We start from the raw sequence: 7,824 nt of genomic DNA, 5'->3' as shown, positions 1-7,824 counted from the left end.
AAAAAGTGGGAGGAATATATCTGGTAGTAGCCAAAGGGGGTCAGGTTTTGAGCCTGGATCTGGAGTGGAGAAAAGTATATGAATATGAAATGAAGAAAGGGTGAGTATATCCAATGGCATGGAAAGGGAAGTCAAGATCTGTAAGTAGCTGGGAAAAGAGTAGTTGGGGGTTATGGGAGGTAAGTAAGGGATCAGTTTTAGTATACAGCACTGAAACAGATTCAACTCATCCATGGCGACCAGTCATCCCAATCTAACCTAGTCCCATTTGCCAGCATTTGTAGATATCCAAATATCCCTCTTAAACCCTTTCTATTCATATAACCATCCAGATGCCTTTTTTAAGTGTTGTAATTGTACCCATCTCTGGAAGCTCGTTCTGTATGCGAAACACCCACTGCATGAAAACGTTACTGCTCAGGACCTTTTTAAATCTTTCCCCTCTCACCTTAAGCTTATGCCCTGTAGTTTTGGACTCACCACATTTGGGGAAAAAAACATTGGCTACTCACCCTATTCTTGCCCCTCATGATGTTATAAACTTCTGTAAGGTCACCTCAATATCTGATATGCCAGGAAGAAAGGCCCTGTCTATTCAGCCTTTCCCAATAGCTCAAACCCTCTAACCAGGCATTTATATATCATTTTTGAACCCTCTCAAGTTTAACAATGTCCTTCCTAATAAAAGAATGGCTAGAATTGTATATAATTCCAAAAGTGATCTCCCTCTTGTACAGCCGCTACATGATTTACCAACTCTTATACTCAGTGTTAGACCAATGAAGGCAAGCATGCCAAATGCTGCCTTCACCACCCTATCTAGCTGTCATACCACTTTCCAGGAGCTATGCATCTGCTCCCCTAAGTCTCTTTGGCAATACTTTCCAGGGCCTTACCATTAAGTGTATAAGTCCTGCCCTGGTTTGCCTGACCAAACTGCAGCACCTTGCATTTATCTAAATTAAACTCCATTTGCCCCACCTTAGCCCATTGGCCTCATCTGATCAAAGTCCCATCGTTCCCTGAGATAGTAGTTTTCACTGTCCACTACACCACCAATTTTGGTGTCACCTGCAAATTTACTGATCATACCTCCTCTGTTCACGTTCAAGTCATTTATATAACAGCTGGAGGAACAGCTGGACCTTGGGGTCCACTTACATAGATCCCTCAAAGTTGCCACCCAAGTTGATAGGGTTGTTAAGGTGTAAGATGTTTTGGATTTCATTAACAGGGGAATTGAGTTTAAAAGCCACAAGATTTTGCTGCAGCTGTATAAAACCCTGGTTAGACCACACTTGAAATATTGTGTCCAGTTCTGGTCGCCTCATTATAGGATGCATGTAGATGCTTTAGAGAGGGTCATAGAGATGTACAGCATGGAAACAGACCCTTCGGTCCAACCTGTCCATGTCGACCAGATATCCCAACCCAGTCTAGTCCCACCTGCCAGCACCCGGCCCATATCCCTCCCAAACCCTTCATATTCATATACCCATCCAAATGCCTCTTAAATGTTGCAATTGTACCAGCCTCCACCACATCCTCTGGCAGCTCATTCCATACACGTACCACCCTCTGCATGAAAAAGAGGTCTCTTAGGGTGCAGAGAAAATTTACCAGGATGCTGCCTGGATTGGAGGGCTTATCTAATGAATAGAGGTTAAGGGAGCTAGGGCTTTTCACTGGAGCGAAGAAGGAAGAGAGGTGACTTGATAAAGGTGTACAAGGTAATGAGAGACATAGAGTAGATAGCCAGATATTTTTCCCCAGGGCAGAAATGGCGGCCACAAGGGCTCATAATTTTAAGGTGATTGGAGGAAGATAGAGAGGGGAGATGTCTGAGGTAGGTTCTTTACGCAGAGAGTTGTGGGTGCGTGGAATGCACTGCTCGCGGTCATAGTCGAGTCAGAGGCATAAAGAGCAACTTATTGTCATGTGTATTTTTACAGAAAACAAGTGAGAAGTTTTATAAGTAGCCACACCTGTATTAATGAAAGAAGTCATAAGAAAGAAGTGTAAATTAAGACAAGAGTTCAATTCTGATCAATTTCAGTTCAGAAAAAATCGACTAAACCGAATGCTGGAATACCTGGAAGCTGCTGCTGAAGAAGACCTCCTCCATACGTTGGAGTCTGCCCCTCAGTGATGAGACTGCCCCACAAGACTAGAAGCTTCCTTGTTACTGGGCCTGGGCCAGGAGAAGACTCCTTTCACCAAAGTTTAAAAAAAAGGTAAGATAATAAATGGAAACATTAAGAAAAAGCAGAGGAAGAAAAACAAATTGTGGACAGAGTAGGCAAGCTTTAAACTAAGTCACAGGGAGGATGGGACAAACTGGATGTTTAAGAAGGAAATTGGAGGGAAAGTTAGAACAAGGGAAGTCAAAGACAACTGTATCAATGAGGCAGAAAACTCAGAAAGGGATCAGGCTGTAAGGTTGAGTGAAAAAGGAGTTGATGGGAAGGGTGAGGGCAGTAACAAATTCAAAATACTATATATGAATGCACGAAGCATTAGAAATAAGATGGATGAGTTTGAGGCTCTTTTGGAAATTGGTAGCTATGATATTGTGGGGATAACTGAGACGTGACTTCAAGTGGACGGGACCTGAGAAATGAGTATTCAAGGCTACATGTGCTATAGTAAGGACAGACTGACGGGCAGAGGGGGTGGGGTGGCCATGTTGGTAAGGGATGATATTCAGTCCCATGCGCGGGGGGACCTAGAATCAGGGGATGTAGAGTCAGTGTGGATAGAGCTGAGAAATACTAAGGGTAAAAAGATCCTCTTTGGAGTTATCTACAGGCCCCCAAACAGTAGTCTGGATGTCGGATGTAAGTTAAATCAGGAGCTGAAATTGGCCTGTCGCAAAGATGTTACTACAGTTGTTATGGGGGATTTCAACATGCAGGTAGACTGAGAGAATCAGGATGGTATTGGACCTCAAGAAAGAGACTTTGTGGAGTGCCCCAAAGATGGATTCTTAGAGCAGCTGGTGCTGGAGCCTATCAGGGAGAAGGCAATTCTGGATCTGGTATTGTGCAACAAACCAGAATTGGTCAAGGACCTCTAAGTGAAGGAGCCATTGGGAAGTAGTGACCATAATACAATAAGCTTCAATCTGCAATTTGAGAGGGAGAGGGTACAATTGGAAGTGACAATATTTCTGTTGAATAAAGGGAACTATGGAGCTATGAGGGAGGAGCTGGCCAGAGTTCAATGGTGCAATACTTTAGCAAAGATGACAGTGGAGGAACAATGACGGATATTTCTGTGTATAATGCAGAAGTTGCACGATCAGTTCATTCCAAAAAGGAAGAAAGATCCTAGGAGGAGGCATGGGTGGCCGTGGCTGACAAGGGAAGTTAAGAAACATATAAAGTCAAAAGAGAAAAAGTATAGCATAGCAAAGATAAGTGGGAAAACGGAGGACTGGGAAGCTTTTAAAGAACAACAGAGGATTACTAAGAAGGAAATATGCAGAGAAAAAATGAGGTACGAAGGTAAACTGGCCAATAATATAAAGGAGGATAGTAAAAGTTTTTTTAGGTATGTGAAAGGCAAAAAAATTGTTAAGACTAAAATTGGGCCCTTGAAGACAGAAACATGGGAATATATTACGGGGAACAAAGAAATGGCAGAAGGGTACTTGAATTGGTACTTCAGATCTGTATTCACTGGGGAAGACACAAGCAATCTCTCTGAGGTAACAGTGGCTGAAGGACCTGAACTTAAGGGAATTTATATTTGCCAGGATTTGGTGTTGGAGAGACTGTTAGGTCTGAAGGTTGATAAGTCTCCGGGGCCTGATGGTCTACATCCCAGGGTACTGAAGGAGGTGGCTCGGGAAATCGTGGATGCGTTGGTGATTATTTTCCAGAGTTCAATAGATTCTGGGTTGGTTCCTGAGGATTGGAGGGTGGCTAATGTTATACCACTTTTTAAGAAAGGTGGGCGAGAGAAAGCAGGAAATTATAGACCAGTTAGTCTGACCTCAGTGGTGGGAAAGATGCTGGAGTCTATTATAAAGGATGAAATTACTGCACATCTGGATAGTAGTAACAGGATAGGTCAGAGTCAGCATGGATTTATGAAGGGGAAATCATGCTTGACTAATCTTCTTGAATTTTTTGAGGATGTAACTATGAAGTTGGACGAGGGAAATCCAGTAGATGTAGTGAGGTTAGTGAGTAAAATTAGAGCCCATGGTATTGGGGGCAAAGTACTAGATTGGATTGAAAATTGGTTGGCTAATAGGAAACAAAGGGTAGTGATAAACGGCTCCATTTCGGAATGGCAGGCAGTGACTAGTGGGGTACCGCAGGGATCCCTGCTGGGACCGCAGCTTTTTACAATATATGTTAATGATATAGAAGATGGTATCAGCAATAACATTAGCAAATTTGTTGATGATACTAAGCTGGATGGTAGAGTGAAATATGATGAGGATGTTAGGAGATTACAGGGTGACCTGGACAAGTGAGGTGAGTGGTCAGATGCAGTTTAATGTGGATAAATGTTTTGTTATCCACTTTGGTGGCATCAACAGGAAGGCAGATTACTACCTAAATGGAATCAATTTAGGTAAAGGGGCAGTACAGAGAGATCTGGGTGTTCTTGTATACCAGTCAATGAAGGTAAGCATGCAGGTACAGCAGATAGTGAAGAAGGCTAATAGCATGCTGGCCTTCATAACAAGAGGGATTGAGTATAGAAGCAAAGAGGTTCTTCTGCAGCTGTACAGGGCCCTGGTGAGACCACACCTGGAGTACTGTGTGCACTTCTGGTCTCCAAATTTGAGGAGAGACATTCTGGCTATTGAGGGAGTGCAGCGTAGGTTCACGAGGTCAATTCCTGGAATGGCAGGATTACCTTACACTGAAAGACTGGAGCGACTGGGCTTGTATACCCTTGAGTTTAGAAGACTGAGGGGGGATCTGATTGAGACATATAAGATTATTAAAGGATTGGACACTCTGGAGGCAGGAAACATGTTTCCGCTGATGGGTGAGTGCTGAACCAGAGGACACAGCTTAAAAATACGGGGTGGACCATTTAGGACAGAGATGAGAGAAACTTCTTCACCCAGAGAGTGGCAGCTGTGTGGAATGCTCTGCCCCAGAGAGCAGTGGAGGCCCAGTCTCAGGATTCATTTTAGAAAGTTGGATAGACCTCTCAAGGGTTGTGGAATCAAGGGTTATGGAGATAAGGCAGGAACAGGATACTGATTAAGGATGATCAGCCATGATCATATTGAATGGTGGTGCAGGCTCGAAGGGCAGAATGGCCTACTTCTGCACCTATTGTCTATTTTCTCTGGGCTCTTGAGTTAAAGAGCCTGCAAGCAGCACTGCCACACTGTCCCCACCTCCTGTCTGAACAACAACCCTCTACCAACACCACCTCCCTCCAACCTTCAAGCCAGATTTTGTATCCAATTGGCTAGCTCCCCCGGATCCCATCTCACTAAGTAGTCAACCATACAAAACCTTGTTGAACACTTTGCTGAAGTCCAAATAGACAATGTCTGATGCTCTGGCTTCATCAATCTTCTTTGTCACTTCAAAAAGCTCAATCAAGTTAGCAAGACACAATTTCCCACACACAAAACCATGTTGACTATCCCTAATCAATTATTGTCTTTCCAAAAGCATTAAGTCTTGTCCCTCAGAATCCCTTCCAACAATTTACCTACCACTGACAAAAGACTAACCGGACGATAGTTCCATGGCTTTTCCTTACCATCTTTTAAAATAATGGCACTATAAGCCAACTTCCAGGCTTCCAGCATCTCAATCATGGCTATCAATGATACAAATATCTCAGCAAGGGGCTCAACAATCTCTTATTTAGCTTTCCACAAAAGTTCTGGGAAATACCTGATCAGCTCCTGGGGATTTATCTACCCTTATGCATTTTAGGACCTCCAGCACCTTCTCTTCTGTTTTCAAGACGTCATTATTTCTCCAGGTTCCCTAGCTTCCATAACCTACTCCACGGTAAATACTGATGCAATATATTAGTTTAGTATCTCACCCATCTCCTGTGGTTCCATGCAGTCACGTTGATCTTTAAGGGGCCTTATTCTCTCACTAGTTATTCTTCTGCCCTTAATATATTTGTAGAATCCCTTTGGATTCTCCTTAACTCTACCTGCCAAAGCTATCTCGTGTTCCCTTTTTGCCCTCCTGATTTCCCTTGAGTAAGCTCCTAATGCCTATATACTCTTCTAAGAGATTCACCCAGTCCCAGCTGCCTGATACATACCTCCTCTTTCTTGACCAGCAGCAGGCTCCTCCCATTAGAATCATAACATGAGGGTCATTCAGGAGCAAATAAAATCATAGGTGTGTTAAGGATTGTTGATTATTTTCATAACTGACTTTGATCACTTTAGTAGTTGTGGATGTATTGAACATGAGACAAAAGCCTGTCTGATCAACACACTTGCAGTCAGGTAAGGGGAGGTGAAGCAGCATGAGCACATGACATACAATTGCATCTGGGTCTTTTGGATGAATGCTTGGAGGCAGGATATCCTATGATATTTCCAGTAGTGTGTCCAACCAGATGCTTTAATACTTCATTTTATTGAATCTTGTGTTTTAAGCTATGTGTGGATGTTGAAAGTATGACATTTGGCAACAATGCTGATGATTTGTCTAGCATGTAATTGGTTTTAAATTTCAGGAGAGAGCTAGAAAGGTTCCAGGCAGAGGTCTGTATCTGAGACATGGATAGAATATAGTTTGAATTCATCAGCATAAGTAAACATACATTTGACCTTGGTAGGTTTTGGGACGGGGTTGACTAAGTTGTGGAAATGGTGACGAACCTCTGCAATAAACCTATGGGACAGACTGAATGGACCATCGGCTCTTTTACTGTCTACCATTTTCTGCGTTCAAATATAACTTTAAACAGAACTTGAGGTTGTTCTGGAAAGTATTATTGGAAACAGCTGTTCTTGTTCATGATCTTATTCATAATTTCCTGAAATGATGTGTTTTTGTAGACTTGTTCATTTGATGGGTAGAATCCATTTACTTTAAGGTCGCCCCAGTCCAACTTCGGTATCTCCACATCACATTTACTTTAAAACACAGGCAGCATGGTGTTAACTTTGAAGACTGAGGCAAGAATAAAAAGATTTTATTTTGACAATAAAGCAGTTTCAGACATTGTGGAACATTAAGATTCTGTACTCACTGAGCCAGCAGTAATAAATATAGGGAATGGAGTGAGTTTTTATCTCTGCAGATGTTCATGCTGTTGCCCTCTGTCTTGCCTCTGCCTCAGTAACGTCAGTTTTAAAGTTGGCAGTGTGGCTGTTAGTGAGAAACATGGTAATTGTAGTTGTTTTTCCTGAATTATTATGAAATGCTTTTCAGAACCTTGTCAAGCTGAGCTGTATGTTGATCAACAACCGGACACTTTAATTCACATTTAAAAGCTAACTGTTTGAGAAATATAAGAAATGACGAGCAAACTGAAAAGAAAAACACAAAAATACATTCTGATCTTAATCAAATACTTTTTGAAAAATAAATCTGCAAATAATCAGAAATAAATACTCAATGGATGATCAATAGCACCTTTTAAGAAAAGATAGATTAACATGAAGTATCAAGCCTTAGAGCTGTACATGTTGGTTCAAATAACAACTGGGTCATGCCTAAGAACAGAGATGTATGTTTCCTCTGTAAATGCTGTTGATATTGTGTAATATTAATCTTTTGTTATTTATCTGTTTCTCTTTATAATGTTTTATTTTAATATCATACAAGCAAGTGGGTTTATACTAGGATATTTAACATCTCC

Source organism: Chiloscyllium plagiosum, unplaced genomic scaffold, assembly GCF_037043375.1.
Source record: "Chiloscyllium plagiosum isolate Xiang-an unplaced genomic scaffold, Cpla_swu_hap1 HiC_scaffold_30, whole genome shotgun sequence".
In the NCBI taxonomy this organism is placed as follows: Eukaryota; Metazoa; Chordata; class Chondrichthyes; order Orectolobiformes; family Hemiscylliidae; genus Chiloscyllium; species Chiloscyllium plagiosum.
This window is presented reverse-complemented; position numbering follows the sequence as displayed.